Here is a 23,498-nt window from a genome sequence, read left to right on the forward strand (position 1 = left end):
ATATCATACACTAGTATCATATGCATGATATTAGTATATGACACTCCCACTATGAGTAGCCTTAACAGCCATTTACAAATTTGTACTCAAACTTCTATTTGGAATCATCTGAGATTTTTCGTGCAATAATTCGACGGATTTGCTAATTCTATTTTCCGATGGGGCTAGGGAAACACGGTTACCCGTGAGTAACCGAATTTAGTGATCGATCTGTAACCAAAACCTTCATGTGGAAATAGAATTTTCCAGCTTTATTAATTAATTATAATTATTTGGCCCAAGAAATACACGTGAAGTTTTGCAACCATGGGCATGTAATCAATATGATTCGCCGTTTCAAACTGATCCACATCTAGTGCGGATTGGGCGGCCTGGAGTTGGCCGTGCCGACCCTGGATCCCCATTCCAGTAGCTCCTTGCTGGTGTCGTCCTTGTGCATGACCACCTCAATGAAGCACAGGCAGTCGTGCTTCCCCTTCGCCGTCTCTATCGCGGCTGTCAGCTCCTCCTCGCAAGTCGCCTGTATTGCGCATATGCCACAGCATCATATCCATGCATCGATTGATCAGCAACCAAGCTAGCTAGTTTTCTCATGCAATGCATGTGCATGCTGCTGCCATGCACGAACGTTGGAATACGTACCTTGGCGGTCCAGCACGTGCCCTCGCCGTTGTGGATGGCGTCGACGAGCCCCGTGTAGTTCCAGTTTTTGATGACGTTGTAGGGCTCGTCGTGGATCGCCACCTCAATGCTGTACCCGCCGTTGTTGATGAGGAAGATGATGCTCTTCTGCTGGCACCGCAGCATCGTCGACACTTCCTGCGCCGTCATCTGGAAGCTCCCGTCGCCGATGCAGGCGATCACGCGCTTGTCCATGGCGGCCTGCGCGTACCCTAGCAACGCCCCGACGGACCACCCGATGGACCCGTACTGCATCTGGAACTCGCACCTGCAGCTCATGTTAATTCAGCGGGCAGTGGAGATGTGTCAGTCACTCAGATGGAGAACGTGCATGCTTACCCGCAGCCGTCAGGGAGCTTTTGAGCTTCTGGCAGTTGAACCATGAGTCGCCGGCCTCGGCGATCACGGCGCTGTCACCGGTGAACATCTGCTGGATGTGCTTGAACAGCACGTTGACGCGCAGCTGCTCGCCGGGCTCAGTCTCCAGCGGCTGCCCCTGCGGTACAAAGATCCTCTTGTAGTTGTCGAATGCCGTGGTGTTCCTCTTCATGCTCACGCGCTTGGCTAGCCCCGACAGGAAGTCCTTCATCATGACGCACCCGAACGTCGGGCCGTTGCCGACGGTGACGCGCTCGGGCTGCACAATCACCGCCTTCTCCTTGTTGAGCAGGAACGAGTACCCCACGGAGCTCTGGTCGTTGAAGATGGGGCCGGCGATGAGGTACGCGTCCGCCGACTCCACCATCTCCACGCAGGACGTGCTGACCGCGCCCCAGTAGGTCCCGATGAACCGCGGCAGCGTCTCCGGCACCAGCCCCTTCGCCGACGGCATCGTCGCCACCGCGTACCCGCTCGCGAACGCCGCGGCCGCCTTGGCCACCCGGAGCTTCGGCTCCGCCACCATGACCGGCTTCACTGCCTTGCTGAGGAACTCCACCGTCGCATCCAGCGCCGCCTCGAGTCCCATCTGGCTGCTCTGCCTCGGGACGATGCAGTAGGGGATGGGGTTGCCGAAGAAGGTGGGGTGGGAGACGCCAGGGAGGTTGCAGGCGACGCTGATGTAGACGGGCTTGCTCTCCCTGAGAGCCGTCGCGATGGCCTTATCGACCTGCTCGTGAGCGTCGTCCAGGTTGTTGATGACGACCTGGTGGCATGTCACGGGCTGGAAGCAGCGGAGCTCCTGGGAGAAGTCGGGGAGGCCGATGGTGTGGTGGAGGATGCGGTTGCTGCCGTGGTCGTTGGAGTTGGGCCCGCCGACGACGCAGATCACGGGAAGGTTCTCGCTGTAGGCGCCGGCGATGGCGTTGAGCACGCTGAGGCCGCCAACGGTGAAGGTGACGGCGCAGGCGCCCACGCCCTTGGCGCGCGCGTACCCGTCGGCGGCGTAGCCCGCGTTGAGCTCGTTGCAGCAGCTGACGAGGCGCAGGCCGGGCTCGGCGATGAGGTGGTCGAGGAGGGTCAGGTTGAAGTCGCCCGGCACCGCGAACACGTCGCTGACGCCCACCTCCACCAGCCGCCGCGCAAGGTGACTGCCCAGCGTGGCCTCGGCGGAGGGGATCGTGGGCGCCGGTGATGACGTGTGGAAGGCCGCGGGGCACGCCACCACGCCGTTTCGTACCGCCTTGGGCCGGTCCACCGATCCGATACCATTGTCCATGATCAAGAAACAAGATTCAAGATGCTACATACGCCGGTACGGTACGCGAGGAGAAGGAAGAGAGTAGGAGTACACCCTCTTGGGATGGTTTGGCCTCTATCTAGCCGTCGTGTTAATTTATAGGACATATCTAGATGTGCATTAGAGCATCTTCAACAGTCGCCCAATACGCGGCGCCCAAAAAACGAATTTACATCGTGCAAGTAGGTTTTTAGGATGCTAGAAGACATTTGCTTCAACACGCGCTGTAAACTATACTGCGCGCAGGAGTCCAGCGGTCCCAATCAAGCGGTCCCATCTGCGGCAGCACAGAGTTTGCAGCGCGCGCGACCGGACGCACTAAATATGCTGCACGTGATGTCTTTTTAATGCGCGCGCTGCATTACTTATAGCGCGCACGCTGTGCATTAGTTATAGCGCGCACACGCTTTTTGTGCGGCTGCTGGAGACTCCAAATTGGATCCGCATGCGCTAAAAGTAGTTTTTATACCGTGCGTCACTTACATCGTGCTTCTGTTGGAGATGCTCTTAGACTATCTCTAACAGCCGCCCAACGCGCGGCACACTAAAAAAGCGTTTGCAGCGCGCCGAACGCCTATTTTTGCGCGGCGCGGAGCGCTGGCTCCAGCGGCCACTGTAAACATACTGCGCGCGCTCTCTCACAAACATATGCACCCCGAACTAATAAAAAAACATATGCATAGATTAAAATAGATAAAAAAATGATACATAGATATTTCACAATTAGCACATAGTTCATCATAGCATAGATAGATAAAAACTATGGTGCAACTAGATAAAAACTACGGTGCAACTAGAACCTACTCCGAGTCGTCATTGTCATTCTCGCTGGTGTCGTCTGAGGTATCGAGCCACGCGTCTTCCCAACGAGGATCGCCCGAGTCGAAGGCGCCGGAGGGGCACTGGCGGACGCCGGGGTAGCTCGAAGATCCCAGGCGGCGCGGCGGCATGGTGGTGTGGTTGTGGCGCGTCGGTGGCGGGGCGAGGAAGTGGCAGAGGAAGCGGGGAGAGAGCGCGTGGCAATGTGGATAGCGATGGGAGGCCGTGTGGCGGGCGCATCAATTTATGGGCGCGCCAGAAGCGGTGCGTCAAATCTAGCGCGCGGCCTCCCGCTCCCCCCCCCACGCGCGCGCACAATCGGTTCCTGCCTCCGCTGGAGCGTGCGAAAACGTCCCACGCGCGCTAAAATGGCAATTTACCGCGTGCGCGGGGTTTTTGCCGCCGCTGTTGGAGATGCTCTTAGTCATTGCACATCTAAAGATGCGTTTGGTCACCTGCATATAGCCCAACCAGTCCTGTGTGGAAAGAAAAAAGTCTGTTTGATTCCATACAGGGAGGTCTAGCTCGCATGGGCATGAACCTTAAAGCAGCCCAGAGTCTGGCTTGTTGGGAACGCTCGAATCGGTCGTTTCCGGTGAGCCAGGCTGAGTCGGGCGCAAGAGTGGAGCACGGTGTACGCCGCAATGCAGGGGGAATCGGGGCAGAGATGGTGGGAGAGGGAAATCAGTGGAGACGGGATAGTGCGAAATATGGCCTCACTCCTCATTTACTCGCTCGCCCCTAGCTCTAGAACAAGCCCTTCCTCTGTTCTTGGCACCGAGGGTGGAAGCGACTCAGAACTGCCCAACCGGCGGTGGTGGCGGCGGCAGTGGGGTCACTCTTTGGCAGCATGAGTTGCTTCCCCCTTCTTCGACTCCATCTGATTTGTCAGCCATTTGCAAAGATATTTCAGTAGGTGTCAACTTATTCAAATCAAGTCTATGATATAAAGAGAGAGGCATAACACTAACACCGGCTCCAAGATCACATAAAGCAGTTTTAACATAGTTTCTTTTAATGGAGCATGGTATAGTTGGTACTCCTGGATTTCCAAGTTTCTTTGGTATTCCACCCTTAAAAGTGCAATTAGCAAGCATGGTGGAAATTTCAGCTTTCGGTATCTTTCTTTTATTTGTAACAATTTCTTTCATGTACTTAGCATAAGGATTCATTTTAAGCATATCAGTCAAACGCTTACGCAAAAATATAGGTCTAATCATTTCAGCAAAGCGCTCAAAATCCTCATCATCCTTTTTCTTGGATGGTTTAGGAGGAAAAGGCATGGGTTTCTGAACCCATGGTTCTCTTTCCTTACCGTGCTTTCTAGCAATAAAATATCTTTTATCATAACGTTGATTGTTTAATTGTGGGTTATCAAGATCAACAACAGGTTCAATCTCTACATGATTGTCATTGCTAGGTTGAGCATCAACGTGAACATCATCATTAACATTATCACTAGGTTCATGTTCATTACTAGATTGTGTTTCAGCATCAGAAATAGAAATATCACTGGTATTCTTAGGTGTGTCAATAATAGGTTCACTAGAAGCATGCAAAGTCCTATCATTTTTCTTTTTCTTCTTCATAGAAGAACTAGGTGCATCAACATTAGTTCTCTGAGAATCTTGCTCAATTCTCTTAGGGTGGCTCTCAGGATACAAAGGTTCCTGAGTCATTTTACCCCCTCTAGTCATAGCTCTAACAACATTATCATTTTTCTTATTATTTAATTCATTGAGCAAATCATTCTGAGCCTTAAGTACTTGTTCTACTTGAGTGGTAACCATAGAAGCATGTTTACTAATAAGTTTAAGTTCACCTTTAACACTAGCCATATAATCACTCAAGTGTTCAAGCATATCAGCATTGCGTTTCAATTGTCTACCAACATAAGCATTGAAGTTTTCTTGCTTAACAATAAAATTATCAAACTCATCTAAGCATTGGTTAGTAGACTTGTAACGAGGAATATCACCTTCATCAAATCTATAGAGAGAATTTACCTTCACTACCTATGTCGGGTTATCAAGACCATGTATTTCTTCAATAGGTGGTAAATTCTTAACATCTTCAGCTTTAATACCTTTTTCTTTCATAGATTTCTTTGCCTCTTGCATATCTTCAGGACTGAGAAATAGAATACCCCTTTTCTTCGGAGTTGGCTTAGGATTTGGTTCAGGAAGTGTCCAATCATTTTCATTACTCAACATATTATTCAATAGCAATTCAGCTTGATCAACTATTCTTTCCCTGAAAACACAACCATCACAACTATCCAGGTAGTCTCTGGAAGCATCGGTTAGTCCATTATAAAAGATATCAAGTATTTCCTTTTTCTTGAGAGGATGACCAGGCAAAGCATTAAGTAATCGGAGAAGCCTCCCCCAAGCTTGTGGGAGACTCTCTTCTTCAATTTACACAAAATTATATATTTCCCTTAAAGCATCTTGTTTCTTATGAGCGGGAAAATATTTAGCAGAGAAGTAATAAATCATATCCTGGGGACTACGCACACAACCAGGATCAAGAGAATTAAACCATGTTTTAGCATCACTCTTTAATGAGAACGGAAACAACTTAAGGATAAAGTAATAGCAAGTTTTCTCATCATGAGTAAACAAGGTGGCTATATCATTTAATTTAGTAAGATGTGCCACAAAAGTTTCAGATTCATAGCCATAGAAAGGATCAGATTCAAGCAAAGTAATTAACTCAGGATCGACAGAGAAATCATAATCCTTATCAGTAATAAAGATAGGTGAAGTAGCAAAAGCAGGGTCATATTTCATTCTAGCATTCAAAGACTTTTCTTTAAGCTTAGCTAATAATTTCTTAAGATCAGATCTATCATTTCAAGCTAAGAAGTCTCTAGCAGTTTCTTCATCCATAACATAATCCTCAGGCACAACAGGAAATTCATATCTAGGGGGAGAATCTTCATCATCACTTTCAACAATATTATCAGTTTCAATAATGTCATTCTCTCTAACCCTAGCAAGTTGTTCATCAAGAAATTCACCTAGTGGCACAGTTGTTGGGGAACGTAGCTGAAATTCAAAATTTTCTACGCATCACCAAGATCAATCTATGGAGTAATCTAGCAACGAGGGAAGGAGAGTGCATCTACATACCCTTGTAGATCGCTAAGCGGAAGCGTTCAACTGAACGGGGTTGATGGAGTCGTATTCGTCGTGATCCAAATCACCGATGATCCTAGTGCCGAACAGACGGCACCTTCGTGTTCAACACACATACAGCCCGGTGACGTCTCCTACGCCTTGATCCAGCAAGGGGAGAAGGAGAGGTTGGGGAAGACTCCATCCAGCAGCAGCACGACGACGTGGTGGTGGTGGAGGAGCGTGGTACTCCAGCAGGGCTTCGCCAAGCACCGCAAGAGACGAGGAGGGAGAGAGGTAGGGCTGCGCCAGGGAGAGGTCAAAACTCATCTGTTGGCAGCCCCAAAGACCTCAACTATATATAGGGGAGAGGGAGGGGGCTGCGCCCCCACCTATGGTTCCACCCTAGGGGCGGCGGCCAGCCCAGATCCCATCTGGTGGGGCGGCCAAGGGGGGGGGGAGAGGGGAAACTTGCCCCCCAAGCTAGGTGGGGCGCCCCCTCCCCAAACCCTAGGCGCCTTGGGCCCTTGTGGGGGGGCGCACCAGCCCACCTGGGGCTGGTCCCCTCCCACACTTGGCCCATTCAGCCCTCCGGGGCCGGTGGCCCCACTTGGTGGACCCCCGGGACCCTCCTGGTGGTCCCGCTACGTTACCGATAAAACCCGAAACTTTTCCGGTGACCAAAACAGGACTTCCCATATATAAATCTTTACCTCCGGACCATTCTAGAACTCCTCGTGATGTCCGGGATCTCATCCGGGACTCCGAACAACATTCGGTAACCACATACAAACTTCCTTTATAACCCTAGCGTCATCAAACCTTAAGTGTGTAGACCCTATGGGTTCAGGAACCATGCAGACATGACCGAGACGTCATCCGGTCAATAACCAACAGCGGGATCTGGATACCCATGTTGGTTCCCACATGTTCCATGATGATCTCATCGGATGAACCACGATGTCGAGGATTCGATCAATCCCGTATACAATTCCCTTTGTCTAGCGGTATTGTACTTGCCCGAGATTCGATCATCGGTATCCCGATACCTTGTTCAATCTCGTTACCGGTAAGTCTCTTTACTCGTTCCGTAACACATCATCCCGTGATCAACTCCTTGATCACATTGTGCACATTATGATGATGTCCTACCGAGTGGGCCCAGAGATACCTCTACATCACACGGAGTGACAAATCCCAGTCTCGATTCATGCCAACCCAACAGACACTTTTGGAGATACCTGTAGTGAACCTTTATAGCCACCCAGTTATGTTGTGACGTTTGGCACACCCAAAGCACTCCTACGGTATCCGGGAGTGCACAATCTCATGGTCTAAGGAAATGATACTTGACATTAGAAAAGCTTTAGCAAACGAACTACACGATCTTTGTGCTAGGCTTAGGATTGGGTCTTGTCCATCACATCATTCTCCTAATGATGTGATCCCGTTATCAACGACATCCAATGTCCATGGTTAGGAAACCGTAACCATCTAATGATCAACGAGCTAGTCAACTAGAGGCTTACTAGGGACATGGTGTTGTCTATGTATCCACACATGTATCTGAGTTTCCTATCGATACAATTCTAGCATGGATAATAAACGATTATCATGAACAAGGAAATATAATAATAACCAATTTATTATTGCCTCTAGGGCATATTTTAAAACAGTCTCCCACTTGCACTAGAGTTAATAATCCAGTTCACATCGATATGTGATTAACACTCAAGGTCACATCCCCATGTGACTAACACCCAAAGAGTTCTGGGTTTGATCATGTTATGCTTGTGAGAGAGGTTTTAGTCAACGGGTCTACAACATTCAGATCCGTATGTTCTTCGCAAATTTCTATGTCATCTTGTAGATGCAACTACTACGCTACATTTGGAGTCATTTCAAATAACTGTTCTACTTGGAGCTATTCTAAATTGTTGCTCCATTATACGTATCCGGTATCTCTACTCAAAGCTATCCGGATAGGTGTTAAGCTTGCATCGACGTAACTCTTTACGTCGAACTCTTTATCACCTCCATAACCGAGAAACATATCCTTATTCCTCTAAGGATAATTTAGACCGCTATCTGGTGATCTACTCCTAGATTACCTTTGTACCCTCTTGCCAGATATGTGGGAAGGCACACATCAGGTGCGGTACTCAGCATGGCATACCGTATAGAGCCTATGACAAAAGCATAGGGGACGACCTTTGTCCTTCCTCTTTCTTCTGCCGTGGTCGAGCTTTAACTCTTAACTTCATACCTTAGAACTCAGGCAAGAACTCCTTCTTTGACTGATCCATCTTGAACACCTTCAAGATCATGTCAAGGTATGTGCTCATTTGAAAGTACCATTAAGCGTTTTGATCTATCCTTATAGATCTTGATGCTCAATGTTCAAGTATCTTAATCCAGGCTTTCCATTGAAAAACACTTTCCAAATAACCCTATATGCTTTCCAGAAATTCTACGTCATTTCTGATCAACAATATGTCAACAACATATATTCATCAGAAATTCTATAGTGCTCCCACTCACTTCTTTGGAAATACAAGTTTCTCACAAACTTTGTATACACCCAAAATCTTTGATCATCTCATCAAAGCATACATTCCAACTCCAAGATGCTTACTCCAGTCCTTAGAAGGATTGCTGGAGCTTTGCATACTTATTAGCATCTTTCAGGATTGACAAAACCTTTCGGTTGTATCACATACAACCTTTCCTCAAGAAAATCGTCGAGGAAACAATGTTTTGACATCCTATCTGCAAGATTTCATAAATAATGCAGTAATCTCTAATTTAATTCCAACAGACTCTTAGCATCGCTACAAGTGAGAAAGTCTCATCGTAGTCAACTCCTTGAACTTGTCAAAAAACATCTTAACGACAAGTCGAGCTTTCTTAATGGTGATACTTACCATCATTGTTCGTCTTCCTTTTAAAATCCATATGTACCTAACAGCCTTACGACCATCAAGTAGTTCTTCCAAAGTCTACACTTTGTTTTCATATATGGATCCTCTCTCGGATTATATGGCCCTGAGCCATTTTGGAATCCAGGCCCACCATCGCTTCTTCATAGCTCGTAGGTTCATTGTTGTCTAGCAACATGACTTCTAAGACAGGATTACGTACCACTCTGAAGTAGTATGCATCCTTTTCATCCCACGAGGTTTGGTAGTGACTTGATCTGAAGTTTCATGATCACTATCATAAGCTTCCACTTCAATTGGTGTAGGTGCCACAGGAACAACTCCCTGTGCCCTGCCACACACCAGTTGAAGAGACGGTTTAATAACCTCATCAAGTCTCCACCATCCTCCCACTCAATTCTTTCGAGAGAAACTTTTCCTCGAGAAAGGATCCGATTCTAGAAACAATCCCTTATTGCTTTCGGATCTGAGATAGGAGGTATACCCAACTGTTTTGGGTGTCCTATGAAGATGCATTTATCCGCTTTGGGTTCGAGCTTATTAGCCTGAAACCTTTTTCACATAAGCGTCGCAGCCCCAAACTTTTAAGAAATGACAGCTTAGGTTTCTCTAAACCATAGTTCATACGGTGTCATCTCATCGGAATTACGTGGTGCCCTATTTAAAGTGAATGTGGTTGTCTCTAATGCCTAACCCCTAAGGTCACACAGACCTCGCCCAATCACTCTGGTAAGTCTTCAAGGTAGACTTCCAAACCTTCATAGACTTCATTCACCGGCAATCCACAATGACTCTTGGATGCTCAGAATGCGACGCCTAACCGGCTGGAGGATTCACAGTCCTCAAGTGTAATAAGTCTTCAGATCACATAGACAGGAAGACTTAAGTGATGCCTAACACTCTTTGGCTCTGGGTGCTTAGGGCTTTATCCTCGCAAGGAATTCTCTCTCAAAGGCTTCGAGGTGGGTTGCTCTCAAACGACAAAAGCCGTGCACTAACTCTGAGCAGCCAACCGTTTATGGTTGTAGGGGGTGGGCTATTTATAGCCACTAGGCAACCCGACCTGATTTGTCCGAAATGACCCTTGGTCACTAAGGAACTGACACGTGTTCCAACGGTCAGATTTCAAACACACACGACAACTTTACTTGAGCTACAAGCAAAGCTGACTTATCCAACTCTGGACAAGATTTGCTCTCATAGTCTTCACTCGAATATATAGCATTTTGGTTAAGCATCACTTCAGTCATTCTGACTGGTTCACTTGGACCCCACTTAACAGTACGGTGGTTCCTATGACTCAACAAAGAAGAAAAAGAACGACGAAAGAACTAAGTCTTCGCGCTCCATAGTCTTCATGCGATGTCTTCTCTTGTCATAGTCTTCAATGTGAATGTCTTCACATACCACCTTTGACTTCAATGTCTTCTTACATTTTTAGGGGTCATCTCTGGTAGGAAAACCGAATCAATGAGGGACTTCTACCTGTGTTATCCTGCAATTCTCACAAACACATTAGTCCCTCAACTAGGTTTGTCATCAATACTCCAAAACCAACTAGGGGTGGCACTAGATGCACTTACAATCTTCCCCTTTTTGGTGATTGATGACAAACTAGTTGAACTTTTCAACGGGGAATAAAATATGTGAAATTGTAAAGGATAGGGGATTGTCATCATAAGTGGCAAAGGCTCCCCCTGAAGATGTGCATATAAGTAATTTGCTTTTGGTATGAAAATGCACATGGCAGGTTGTACTTGTGGAGATCCTCTTCAACTTATGATGACAATTCATCATGCAAGAAAAGTATGTGAAGATAATGACATGCATAATGAAAAATGGACGTCTGCAAAATGATCTAAGTGCAAAATTTATCGTCGCACATGCGGAATTTATCATCGCATCACAGAATAGCAAATAAGTAGCAGACAACCATCGAGTTTAAGTGTTACAACTCAAAGAACCAAATGTATCGAAAACGAGAGTTGTAAGCACTTGGCAAAAGTAGCAAAAAGTAAAGCAACCACCCATATGGACCCGCTTGAAGACTATCAACTCATATGCTTCTCCCCCTTTTGTCAGTGAGGACCAAAAAGGTTTGAAGACATAGAGCGCCTACTCGTTCCCATGAGGTGTAGGCGAGGCAGCAGGGTCGTCAGTGAGATCCGATGGTGTAGAGGAACTTGGTGTAGTGTCGTCACGCGCTGAAGTTGGAGGAGGTGAAGTTGCATCATCTTGGTCATTGATGACTCTGGCATTTATGGTCGCAACTGAGGATGAGTATTCAGAGTCTTGAAGTGAGGGAGTCCGACGCAAGTGAGCATTTCTGAGAGGAGTTGAGTCAAACTTGAAGCATTCGGTGAAGCCATCGTCGTGCAGATCAGCTTCAGCACTCAGTAGGGTCAAACTCTTCCACGACCTCCGACAGGTTTCATGAGTGACAAAGGCATTCTTGGTGGCAAGATTGCGAATGCGGTTGACACCCACCAAGAGGCTATGCTTAAGCCAGTCGTGATGTTTGTCATGTTTCTGATGCAGCGCGACGAGAAGCTCTCGGTCATTGAGGACACGAGATCGTCTTTGAGGCCTTTCCGCAATGGTGCTACCAGTGGCATCAGTTTGAGCACGAGGGGCACGTGTGTTTCCAGCAAGGGGATAAACACGAGACACTGCTGGAATTCCTTCAATGGGCTGGGTGAAGCTTTGGTGATCAACATTGTGAAGATAAATGGGATCCTTAGCAGGCTCTGGGTAAATGGCTTCAACTAACAGATCAACCTCGGGCAAGAATATAAGATGATTGCGCGCAGACGGCTGATAGTTGAAGGCTGAGTGACGCTTGATCAAACGCATGACCCATGGAGCATAGAATTTCAACCCAAAGATGTCAGAGCCAGACGCAGCCAACTGCATGATGAAGAAGTCTTGAGCATTGAAGCTGATGCCATTGAGGATATAGAAAACCAAAGTCTTCATTGCTCCTTCAAGCTTTGCTGCAGATGAGTGTCCTTTGACAAGCCAGAGAGTCTTCCTAATGATGTGGTAAATGGTGCGAGGCAGGTACTCTAGGTCTTCAACAAAGAACTCAGATGGGTATTCAGCGTCGTGAGGCAGAGGCTTCATCATGCTCAGTATTTGACTCATGTTGGGTTCTGGCTTCTGAAAGATGCTTTCCAAGGCATTTTGATGTTGTTGACAACCTGGTTCATAGTATTCACCAGGAGTGTGCAGTCCTGTGAGCTCAATGATATCAAGAGCTTTAGCTTTATGATGGACATTGCCTGTCATCCACTCAAGGACCCAAGTCTTCGGATCCCTGTTGTAGCCTTTAATATGAAGAGTGGCATAGAATTGAAGTAGCAATTCTTCATTCCAGTGTTCCTTGTCAGTGATGAACTGCAACAGACCAGCATCTCTGAAACAGTCCAATGCTTCTTTGAGGCAGGGCAGACCAGCTATAGCTTCAGAGTCGAGGCGCATATGTAGAAATATGCACCCTTGATTGTATAGGACACATGAATAGTAGATGCGCTGCTGATAGCTCCAGAACCGATCTGAGGAAATGCGCGGTCTGGTATAAGGGTTCTTGGAGCTGTTGAAGAAGGTATTATGTGCCACGAAGCCATTTGCATTGAAGACCCCAGGTGAAGTGGCAGTGCCTGGGAAACGTGGAAGTCTTGGCTTGGGCTTTTGGAGTTGAGGCCTGTGCTCGACGTGGTACTCAAATTGTGGACCAGCAGCAGGCGGAGGAGTCATAATGGGCCATCGAACCATAACTGGCTGACCACGATCAAATGCCAGTTCCATTGTGTGAGGTCTTGGAGGGGGAACCGGGGCATTGGTATTGTCTTCATGGGCTTCAGGGGCCACATGTGCTTCAGGTGCGTGGACTTCAGGTGCTGCATTGACTTCTGGTGCCACATTGGCTTCTGGCGCCGTACTGGCTTCGGCCATGACAACGTCATTGGCGTCAGCGGCGATATTGGTGGCCGCCTCAGGGTTGTTGACCTCCACTTTAGAAGCTGGAGTGTCGGTCATGTTCTCCTCGAGAACAACATCTTGGTGAGACGGGGGTGTAGCAACTCTTGGGGCTTCTTCTTCATCGGCTGATGCAGCCGGAACATCTTCAGCCATTTTGGTTTCGGATTCAGACACGTGCATTGTGGGAGTGACTTGGGGCCTTGGTCCTTTGCGAAGCCTGCGTAATGCGGACGATGCTTGTGGAGATGGAGTGTGCTGGGCCACAAAGTCGTCATCATCTTGCACTGTTGGGGTAGTTTGCGGTTGGGGAGAGCTTGGAGTGTCTTGTCTCTGTGGGTGATCAGCCCACGATGCATCCTGAGCAGTTGGCATCAGAGGACGACCAATGCTGATGAGTTCACTGTGCGTGAGCACAGGCGATGATACCAGTTGGTGCTCGATCTGAGGAAGGACTTCATCATCTTCAACATTGTCATGGTGACCAATGTCTTCAACAGCGGTGGGATCAACTGCTGGAATGTCTTCAGGAGCCTCTGTGGAAGCAGGCTCATGAATTACCATCTGTCGTTCTTGATGCGAAGAGGCAGGACGAGCAACCGAGATGGGCTCAACAATAAGGGGCTCTGTGGGAGCAGCCTGATCTTTCTTGGTTTTGCGCTTCTTCTTGGAGGGAGCGACATCAGAAGCTCCAGGCTGTTTCCTCTTTCTGGCTTCAGCCTCGGCAGCCCTTGTATTCTTTAATTCTGAAGCCACTATGGGGACCTTAGGCTTCGAGCCTGTCATACTGGCTGGGAAGACAATGGGATGTGCTTCTTGCCTTGTTGCTTCGGGTTCGGCCACAACTGGCTTCTTCTTCTTCGTTGCAGCCATCTTGGGATCGATGCCAGGACGCCCAAGAGCCTTGCGCTTTTCAGCTTCATTGTAGGCTTGCACGCACTTGTCAGCCAGACTCTTCATGCGCTCACGAGAACCTTTAGCTTCTTCATGTTTCTTGAGAAAGGCTTCCTTGAGCTCGTGCAGGATAGTCTTGAAGTTCTTGACATCTTGCACGCTGAGCTTTGCCATGTGCTGCTTGAACTGAGCTTTCTCATAGTCGATCTTTTGCTTCAGTTCAATGATGCGCTGAGCTAGAGCTAGCTCAGAAGCAATGGCGCCAGTGAAAGCGACGCTGAGGCCAATTGGAAGTTGCAGATCATCAAAGCTGAGATTGGGGGTTTCAAACCACTCATCAATGAAGTTGTGAAGGATTGCTACGTCAAAGAGAGGCAACTCATTGAAGATTTCTGCTTCTTCTTTGCTCTTGATCAGTTGCTCAAGAGCGTTATCTGCAAGATCTTCATCGCTGGACAGATCAATGGCGTCGTTGCGCAGAATAGCAGCAGCAGTCAGTTCTTGGCTGGTGGGTTGCAAGGGCATCTTTACTCTCGAGGGCTTGGAGATGCGTGACAAATCTTCAGACTGCACACTGTGTTCAGGAGGTGCAGTGGCCAGAGGCTTCGCCTGTAAGACCTTTGGTGCAGGAGCAGGCTTTGAAGCTTTAGGCTTCTTCAGTTTCTTTGGCTTCGGCGGTGCAGGCGCTTCATCAGATTCAGCGTCATCTGCAGGCTCATCCATGACTGTCCCTTGAACCATGATATGAGTGATGAGACCTTCCAGGTTGTAGAAGGGCCCAACAAGATTGGGTTCAGCTTCGCGTGTGCCATCAGCACGAGGAGCAAAGGGGCCTGGATCGAAGTCTAAGCCTCGTGACTTCTTGTTCTCTTTGGCCGAGTTCCTGGCAAACTAAAGGTTGCGCTTGAACAGATTATCATCACGGCACCACAGTAATGAAGATGGGTCTGCATCCGCAGGCTGCGGTCCACGGACCATGCAAGGATAGAAGCCTTGTTCAATGGCTTCAGCTCTGGACTTGGGTTGAAGATTTCTGTATAGAATGTCTCCCCATAGTCGTTTGATGGCATTCTTCTCAGCATACTCCTAGGTCACGAACCTGTACTTGAACCACTGTTCTGCCCAATATCTTTGAATCCATTGGATTCGAGTTTTTCGCTGATTGTAGTCCTCCTCTGGATCTGTCTTGTACAACTCATAGAGGTCAGGAGGCAAATCTCTTGAGGTGTTGCCACAACGCTATCTGCCACCCTTTCTTGTAGGTTTCTCTGGTGCCATGAAGCTTAAACTGAAGGGTTTCAACATGTTTAAAGGCTTCAAAGGCTTCCACTTTCTGGTCAAACAGGAACTGGCTTCGCGAGAGTTAATGTGATGCTGTAAGAATTCTGCAAACGAATGCAGACTATGAGAACCAAGGGATTCTCCCACGGACATGTACCTGTGACAGCATTAAGGTGCGAGGGAAGGGGAAGAGGTCATATGCATTCTCAGAAGATTTTGAAGATAAATCAGTTTAGAAGACATTGACCTCATAGTGCGAAGACATTCACTCATAGATAGAGAGTTGGTTCCAAATTTGTACGAATCCACGAATAAGTACAAGTGAGGAATCTAACTTCTTTGTGAAGCATAAGTGAACATACTAGGCATATTATGAGATGCAGTATGAAATAGATCCAACTTGTGTGAATAGAAACTTCTTGTGGTAGAAAGTGATGAATCTATAGGATCAAAGGGGCCGTAAAAAGGAAGTTTTATTTACCACACGAAGAACTGCTAGACGGAGTGGGAGAGGAGGCCGAGCAGTTCGATCGTCCATGCCCTAACTTGGCGACGGAGGACACCTACGGAGACGGCGGAGAAGACGATGTCCGCGGCCGGCGTGAAGACGGTGTCGGTGAGGTCACGGCAGCTAAGCGCTTCGTCGCCGGCGTTGTCGAGGGCTAGCGGTGGCGCTAGGGTTTGTGCGAGAGTGGAAGAAAGGATAATGACTGTGGTGAGGCATGTATTTATAGGGACAGGGATGGCACAGTGTTATTACACAGGTGCCCCTGGCGATTCACATCTGAAGGACACGTGGCCATCATGCAACATATCGGAGGTTGTTCCACGTTCCCACGCACGCCTGGATTGTCGGGTGGTCGTTCCCACTTCTCCGGGTTTCAGGTGAAGGACTTAATGTTTGTCTCTGTATCTTCTGCTGACTAGGACGTAGAGAAGATATTCGACAGTTTCAATCGAATGCATATGATTTGGACAGATTGAGTTTGATATAGAAAGCATAGAGAAATTAGGGTCCGATCAGATTCACTTAGTTCAAAAGATTCAACAAGGAAGACGTAGCTATAAGTGAATGCTGTAGAGGACAGAACACTAGTATGTATATATCAGAAGATAATCAAGTCAACATAGTGAAGATAATCATGAAGACAAGTTGAAAATGAAGACAAACAAAATGTGAAGACATAGCACATGTAACGCCATGGGTAAAACACTTCAAACAGAAGAATTTGGTGGTGGCGTTACCCACCGTATAGGAAGTATTAGACCCAGACACGGCGCACAATTATTGTGGCGCTCCGAAGTCAAATTCCACGTTAATGTATTCACACTCAGAATGTAAGTCTTCATTGATTGAAGATATACTTTACTTCGTGTGTTGCACATCTAAGTAATCAACGTGCATAAGTGTTAGGATGTGTGCCTGATCACAGGACATTTGAGGATTCCAAGATATTTAGCTCACACCGTAACTTGCAAAACCTCTTCTCATCCAAGGGCTTGGTGAAGATATCTGCCAATTGCTCTTCAGTGTTGACGTGTATGGTATCAATATCTTCCTTCACAACATGATCTCTGAGAAAGTGATGACGAATTTCAATGTGCTTTGTCTTCGAGTGTTGAACTGGGTTGTTGGCAATCTTGATGGCGCTTTCGTTGTCGCAGTAGAGTGGTACTTGCTTCAGGTGAATGCCATAGTCTTTGAGTGTTTGCTTCATCCATAGAAGCTGAGCGCAGCAAGATCCAGCAGCAATGTATTCAGATTCAGCAGTGGAGAGAGATACACAGTTCTGCTTCTTTGAAGACCAACATACAAGTGATCATCCCAGAAAATGACATGTGCCTGATGTAGACTTGCGATCCACCTTGTCACCAGCATAATCGGCATCCGAGAATCCAACTAGATCAAACTCTGAGCCCTTTGGATACCATAATCCTAGTGTTGGGGTGTGAGCCAAATATCTGAGAATTCGCTTCACAGCTAAGTGATGCGATTCCTTTGGTGCCGCTTGGAACCGGGCACACATGCAAACACTAAGCATGATATCTGGCCTAGATGCACATAAATAAAGTAAGGAACCAATCATGGAGCGGTATACCTTTTGATCGAACTCTTTACCATTGTCGTCGGGACCCAGATGATGTTTGGCTGGCATTGGCGTCGTGTAGCCTTTGCAATCTTGCATTCCAAATTTCTTCAGGCAATCTTTGAGGTATTTCTCTTGAGATATACAGATGTCGTTGCGTTGCTGACGTATTTGAAGACCAAGGAAGAACTTCAGCTCACCCATCATGGACATCTGATATTGCTCTTGCATCATATATCCAAACTCGTCAGTGTATTTCTGATTGGTGCAGCCGAAGATAATGTCATCCACATATATTTGGCACACAAATAGTTCACCATCATATGTCTTCGTGAAGAGAGTGGGGTCGAGGGAACCAGGTTTGAAGCCTTTGCTCTTCAGGAAGTCTTTGAGTGTGTCATACCAAGCCCTAGGGGCTTGTTTGAGGCCATACAGTGCCTTGTTGAGATTGTACACCATATCAGGATGTTTTGGATCTTCAAAGCCAGGCGGTTGTGCAACATACACTTCTTCGTCAATCTTGCCATTGAGAAAAGCGCTCTTCACATCCATTTGATGCAGAAGAATGTTATGATGATTTGCATAGGCCAGCAGTATGCGTATGGCTTCAAGTCTAGCCACAGGAGCAAATGTCTCATCGAAGTCAATCCCTTCAACTTGAGTATATCCTTGAGCAACTAGACGGGCTTTGTTTCTGACAACTTGACCATGCTCATCTTGCTTGTTGCGATATATCCATTTGGTGCCTATTATATTGTGCTTGCGAGGATCAGGACGCTTAACCAGTTTCCATACATTATTCAGCTCAAACTATTGAAGCTCTTCTTGCATAGCTTGAAACCATTCAGGTTCCATGAAGACTTCATCAACTTTCTTGGGTTCAGATATTGAGACAAATGCGAAGTGCCCACAGAAATTTGCTAGCTGTGTTGCCCTTGAACGAGTGAGTGGACCTGGTGTATTGATGCTATCAATTATTCTCTCAATCTGTACTTCATTTGCAACACGAGGATGTACAAGACAAAGATTTTTCTCTTGCTGATCATTGTCATCGTTAGAAGGATTGTCTTCAGGCTGAGCATTGTCTTCAGGTTGATCAGGTGCGGAGATGATATGTTCCTCTTCAGGCTGAGCTTCAGAAGGTATGATTTCTCCAGTTCCCATAAGTTTGATTGATTCACTGGATGGAACTTCATCTAGCACATTTGGCAGGTGCTCTCTTTGTGAGCCGTTAGTCTCATTGAACCGCACATCCACAGTTTCAACCACTTTATAGTGAAAGAGGTTGAAGACTCTGTAGGAGTGTGAATCCTTTCCATATCCAAGCATAAAACCTTCATGTGATTTTGGTGCAAATTTTGAAGTGTGATGTGGATCCTTAATCCAGCACCTGGCACTAAATACTCTGAAGTAACTGACATTTGGCTTCTTGGCAGTAAGGAGCTCATAGGATGTCTTGTTCAGAAGCTTGTGAAGATAAACACGGTTGATGATATGGCATGCAGTATCAATGGCTTCAGGCCAGAATTTTCTTGGAGTCTTGTATTCATCAAGCATCGTCCGAGCCATCTCAATAAGTGTTCTATTCTTGCGTTCGACGACGCCATTCTGCTATGGCGTGTACGGAGCGGAGAATTCATGTGTGATGCCTAAAGTATCAAGATATGTATCTAGGCCAGTGTTCTTGAATTCAGTGCCATTGTCACTTCTGATGTGCTTTATCTTGACGCCATAGTTGTTCATTGCTCGATTAGCGAAGCGTCTGAAGACATCCTGCACTTCAGTCTTGTAGAGGATTATATGCACCCAAGTATATCTTGAATAATCATGAACAATGACAAAGCCATAGAGACAAGCAGTAGTAGTAAGAGTTGAGTAACGAGTGGGACTGAAAAGATCCATGTGGAGCAGTTCGAAGGGTTGAGTCGTTGTCATGATTGTCTTCGAGAGATGCTTGGCCCTCGTCATCTTTCCTGCTTCACAGGCACCGCATAAGTGATCCTTCTTGAACTTGACGCCCTCGATGCCTATGACATGCTTCTTTCTTGCAAGAGTGTGCAAGTTCCTCATGCCAGCATGCCTAGCCTCCGATGCCAGAGCCAGCATTTTGAAGCTTTTGCTAGAAGACATACGGCAAGCTATGGTCCTGCTGAGAAATCTACCACGTACAAATCATCTTTCCGATACCCTTCAAACACTAGAGACTTGTCAGATTCCATTAAAACAAGGCAACGATATTTTCCAAACATCACAATCATGTTTAAATCGCAAAGCATTGAGACAGACATTAAGTTGAAACCAAGGGATTCAACAAGCATGACTTTATCCATGTGTTGATCCTTTGAGGTTGCAACTCTACCTAGACCCAATACCTTACTTTTACCAGTGTCAGCAAATGTGATGTGACTTTTGTCAGATGGACGTAAGGTTGAGCCCATAAGAAGGCTTCGCTTGCCAATCATGTGATTGGTACACCCACTATCAATAATCCATTCTGAAGCAGCTGGTGTCGTACCCTACAGTGCAGTTAGGGGGATAGGCTTCACAAAGAGAATTGTGAAGCAAAAACATTTGACGAGCCAGTGGATTATGAAAGCTTAGATCGAGATTAGGACTGATAGGGAAAGTAGCAAGTGACTCAGGAACAAAGTACATAATAAGATCATTTGGGCATTTGATCTTGCGCCCTACAAGATGTTTAAGGTCCCCAGCAATAGCTTCAGAGGATTTTGGTTTTCGGCTGGAGACCTTTTCCTGCAAAAGAGAGTCAAGCTTTCTTAGCCACCCACATCTTCAAGGGTGGCTTCGAAGCAATGAGTCTAGTGCAGCATCTGAGAACTTTGGCTTTGGAGCCCTAGCAAAAAGTCTTGCAGGTGGACAATAGTACTCATAAGAATAAGCAAAATAGTTCTTGGTCTTATGAACATGGCGGTTTGATGAAACACGCTCATATTCACAGGCCTGAGTATGGCTTCCCTGCAAAACATTTGCGTTAGTGTGACTCAGGTGAGTCCTCTGTCTATATGAAGCCTTTGGACCGTATGAAGCCTGTGGTCTGGGGTTTGTCTTCTTCACCTGTGGTGTCATGATGACATTCACAGGAAGATTCTCCAAACACCTTTTCGGCACCCAGACCTTCTTCATAGGCGGTCCATTCCTGCAGTTAGTACCAATATACCTGGCAAACACTTCACCCTTCTGATTCTTAAATAGTTTATAGTTTGCATCAAAGGATTCATCAATGATTAGCACAAGTGAAGCCAGATAGGGTGGATGGATCCACTGAAGGTCCCTTTGCAGCAACCCATGTGGTTTTGGGGTACTGCTCAGGTTTCCAGTAAGAGCCATCAGCATTCATTTTCCTTTCGAACCCAACACCCTCTTTCCTAGGGTTTCGGTTCAGGATCTGCCTTTTGAGGACATCACATAGTGTCTGATGCCCTTTGAGACTTTTGAACATCCCTATTTCAAGCAATGTCTTCAACCTAGCATTCTCATCAGCAATAGAAGTGGCATCCTCAGCAGAGGGGTTAGTTATATCAACAGTTGAAGATATTGCAACAGTAGCAGCAGTAGAACATTCAGCAATAGAAGTATCGTCATCACGCCCAAGGCATTTAAGACAGGGTGGTTCAAATCCTTCCTGAGCGGGACTGATCTGTTCAGCGTGAAGTGACTCGTTTTCCTTTTGAAGATCTTCATGAGCCGCTCTCAATTTCTCGAGTTCTTGTTTCCTTTGAAGATAATCATAGGAGAGCTTTTCATTAGTTGTTGAGAGCGTTTCATGACGACTTTCAAGTTCCTCATACTTAACATGAAGATTTTTTATGTCTTCAATTAAGGACTGAGATCGAGTCATTTCAGCGTCCAACAGGTCATCGCTTTTGTCTAACAGTTTTTGAATATGTTCCATAGCTTTATGTTGTTTAGTGGCAAGGGAAGCAAGTTTTGCATAGCTGGGTCCAAATTCATCACCAAATTCATCATCACTGGATTCAGCTAGATAGCATTCAGTTACCTTAGCATCTTTTGCCATAAGGCATGATGCAGAAGATGATGATTTTGGTTCGAATGTCATTGCTTTGAGAGGAAGATGATGCTCTTCTGCTGGCACCGCAACATCGTCGACACTTCCTGCGCCGTCATCTGGAAGCTCCCGTCACCGATGCAGGCGATCACGCGCTTGTCCATGGCGGCCTGCGCGTACCCTAGCAACGCCCCGACGGACCACCCGATGGACCCGTACTGCATCTGGAACTCGTACCTACAGCTCATGTTAATTCAGCGGGCAGTGGAGATGTGTCAGTCAGTCAGATGGAGAACGTGCATGCTTACACGCAGCCGTCAGGGAGCTTTTGAGCTTCTGGCAGTTGAACCATGAGTCGCCGGCCTTGGCGACCACGGCGCTGTCACCGGTGAGCATCTGCTGGATGTGCTTGAACAGCACGTTGATGCGCAGCGGCTCGCCGGGCTAAGTCTCCAGCGGGTGCCCCTGCGGTACAAAGATCCTCTTGTAGTTGTCGAATGCCGTGGTGTTCCTCTTCATGCTCACGCACTTGGCTAGCCCCGACAGGAAGTCCTTCATCATGACGCACCCGAACGTCGGGCCGTTGCCGACGGTGACGCGCTCGGGCTGCACAATCACCGCCTTCTCCTTGTTGAGCAGGAACGAGTACCCCACGGAGCTCTGGTCGTTGAAGATGGGGCCGGCGATGAGGTACACGTCCGCCGACTCCACCATCTCCACGCAGGACGTGCTGACCGCGCCCCAGTAGGTCCCGATGAACCGCGGCAGCGTCTCCGGCACCAGCCCCTTCGCCGACGGCATCGTCGCCACCGCGTACCCGCTCGCGAACGCCGCGGCCGCCTTGGCCACCCGGAGCTTCGGCTCCGCCACCATGACCGGCTTCACTGCCTTGCTGAGGAACTCCACCGTCGCATCCAGCGCCGCCTCGAGTCCCATCTGGCTGCTCTGCCTCGGGACGATGCAGTAGGGGATGGGGTTGCCGAAGAAGGTGGGGTGGGAGACGCCAGGGAGGTTGCAGGCGACGCTGATGTAGACGGGCTTGCTCTCCCTGAGAGCCGTCGCGATGGCCTTATCGACCTGCTCGTGAGCGTCGTCCAGGTTGTTGATGACGACCTGGTGGCATGTCACGAGCTGGAAGCAGCGGAGCTCCTGGGAGAAGTCGGGGAGGCCGATGGTGTGGTGGAGGATGCGGTTGCTGCCGTGGTCATTGGAGTTGGGCCCGCCGACGACGCAGATCACAGGAAGGTTCTCGCTGTAGGCGCCGGCGATGGCGTTGAGCACGCTGAGGCCGCCAGCGGTGAAGGTGACGACGCAGGTGCCCACGCCCTTGGCGCACGCGTACCCGTCGGTGGCGTAGCCCGCGTTGAGCTCGTTGCAGCAGCTGATGAGGCGCGGGCCGGGCTCGGCGATGAGGTGGTCAAGGAGGGTCAGGTTGAAGTTGCCCAGCACCGCAAACACGTCGCTGACGCCCACCTCCACCAGCCGCCGTGCAAGGTGACTGCCCAGCGTGGCCTCGGCGGAGGGGATCGTGGGCGCCAGTGATGACGTGTGGAAGGCCGCAGGGCATGCCACCATGTCGTTTCCTACTGCCTTGGGCCGTTCCACCGATCCGATACCATTGTCCATGATCAAGAAACAAGATTCAAGATGCTACATACGCCGGTACGGTACACGAGGAGAAGGAAGAGAGTAGGAGTACACCCACTTGGGATGGTTTGGCCTCTATCTAGCCGTCGTGTTAATTTATAGGACATATCTAGATGTGCATTAGAGCATCTTCAACAGCCGCCCAATACGCGGCGCCCAAAAAACGGATTTACATCATGCAAGTAGGTTTTTAGGAAGCTAGAAGACGTTTGCTCCAACACGCGCTGTAAAATATACTGCGTGCACGAGTCCAGCGGTCCCAATCAAGCGGTCCCATCTGCAGCAGCACAGAGTTTGCAGCGCGCGTGACTGGACGCACTAAATATGCTGCGCGTGATGTCTTTTTAA

The 23,498-nt window shown here is 47.9% G+C and overlaps 2 pseudogenes; both read right to left on the reverse strand.

Moving 5' to 3' along the window:
- Positions 1 to 230: 230 nt before the first annotated feature.
- LOC119357074 lies at positions 231 to 2,410 on the reverse strand (annotated as a pseudogene).
- Positions 2,411 to 21,550: 19,140 nt separating this feature from the next.
- LOC119358369 lies at positions 21,551 to 23,078 on the reverse strand (annotated as a pseudogene).
- Between the last annotated feature and the right edge of the window lie 420 nt (positions 23,079 to 23,498).

Source organism: Triticum dicoccoides, chromosome 2A, assembly GCF_002162155.2.
Source record: "Triticum dicoccoides isolate Atlit2015 ecotype Zavitan chromosome 2A, WEW_v2.0, whole genome shotgun sequence".
In the NCBI taxonomy this organism is placed as follows: Eukaryota; Viridiplantae; Streptophyta; class Magnoliopsida; order Poales; family Poaceae; genus Triticum; species Triticum dicoccoides.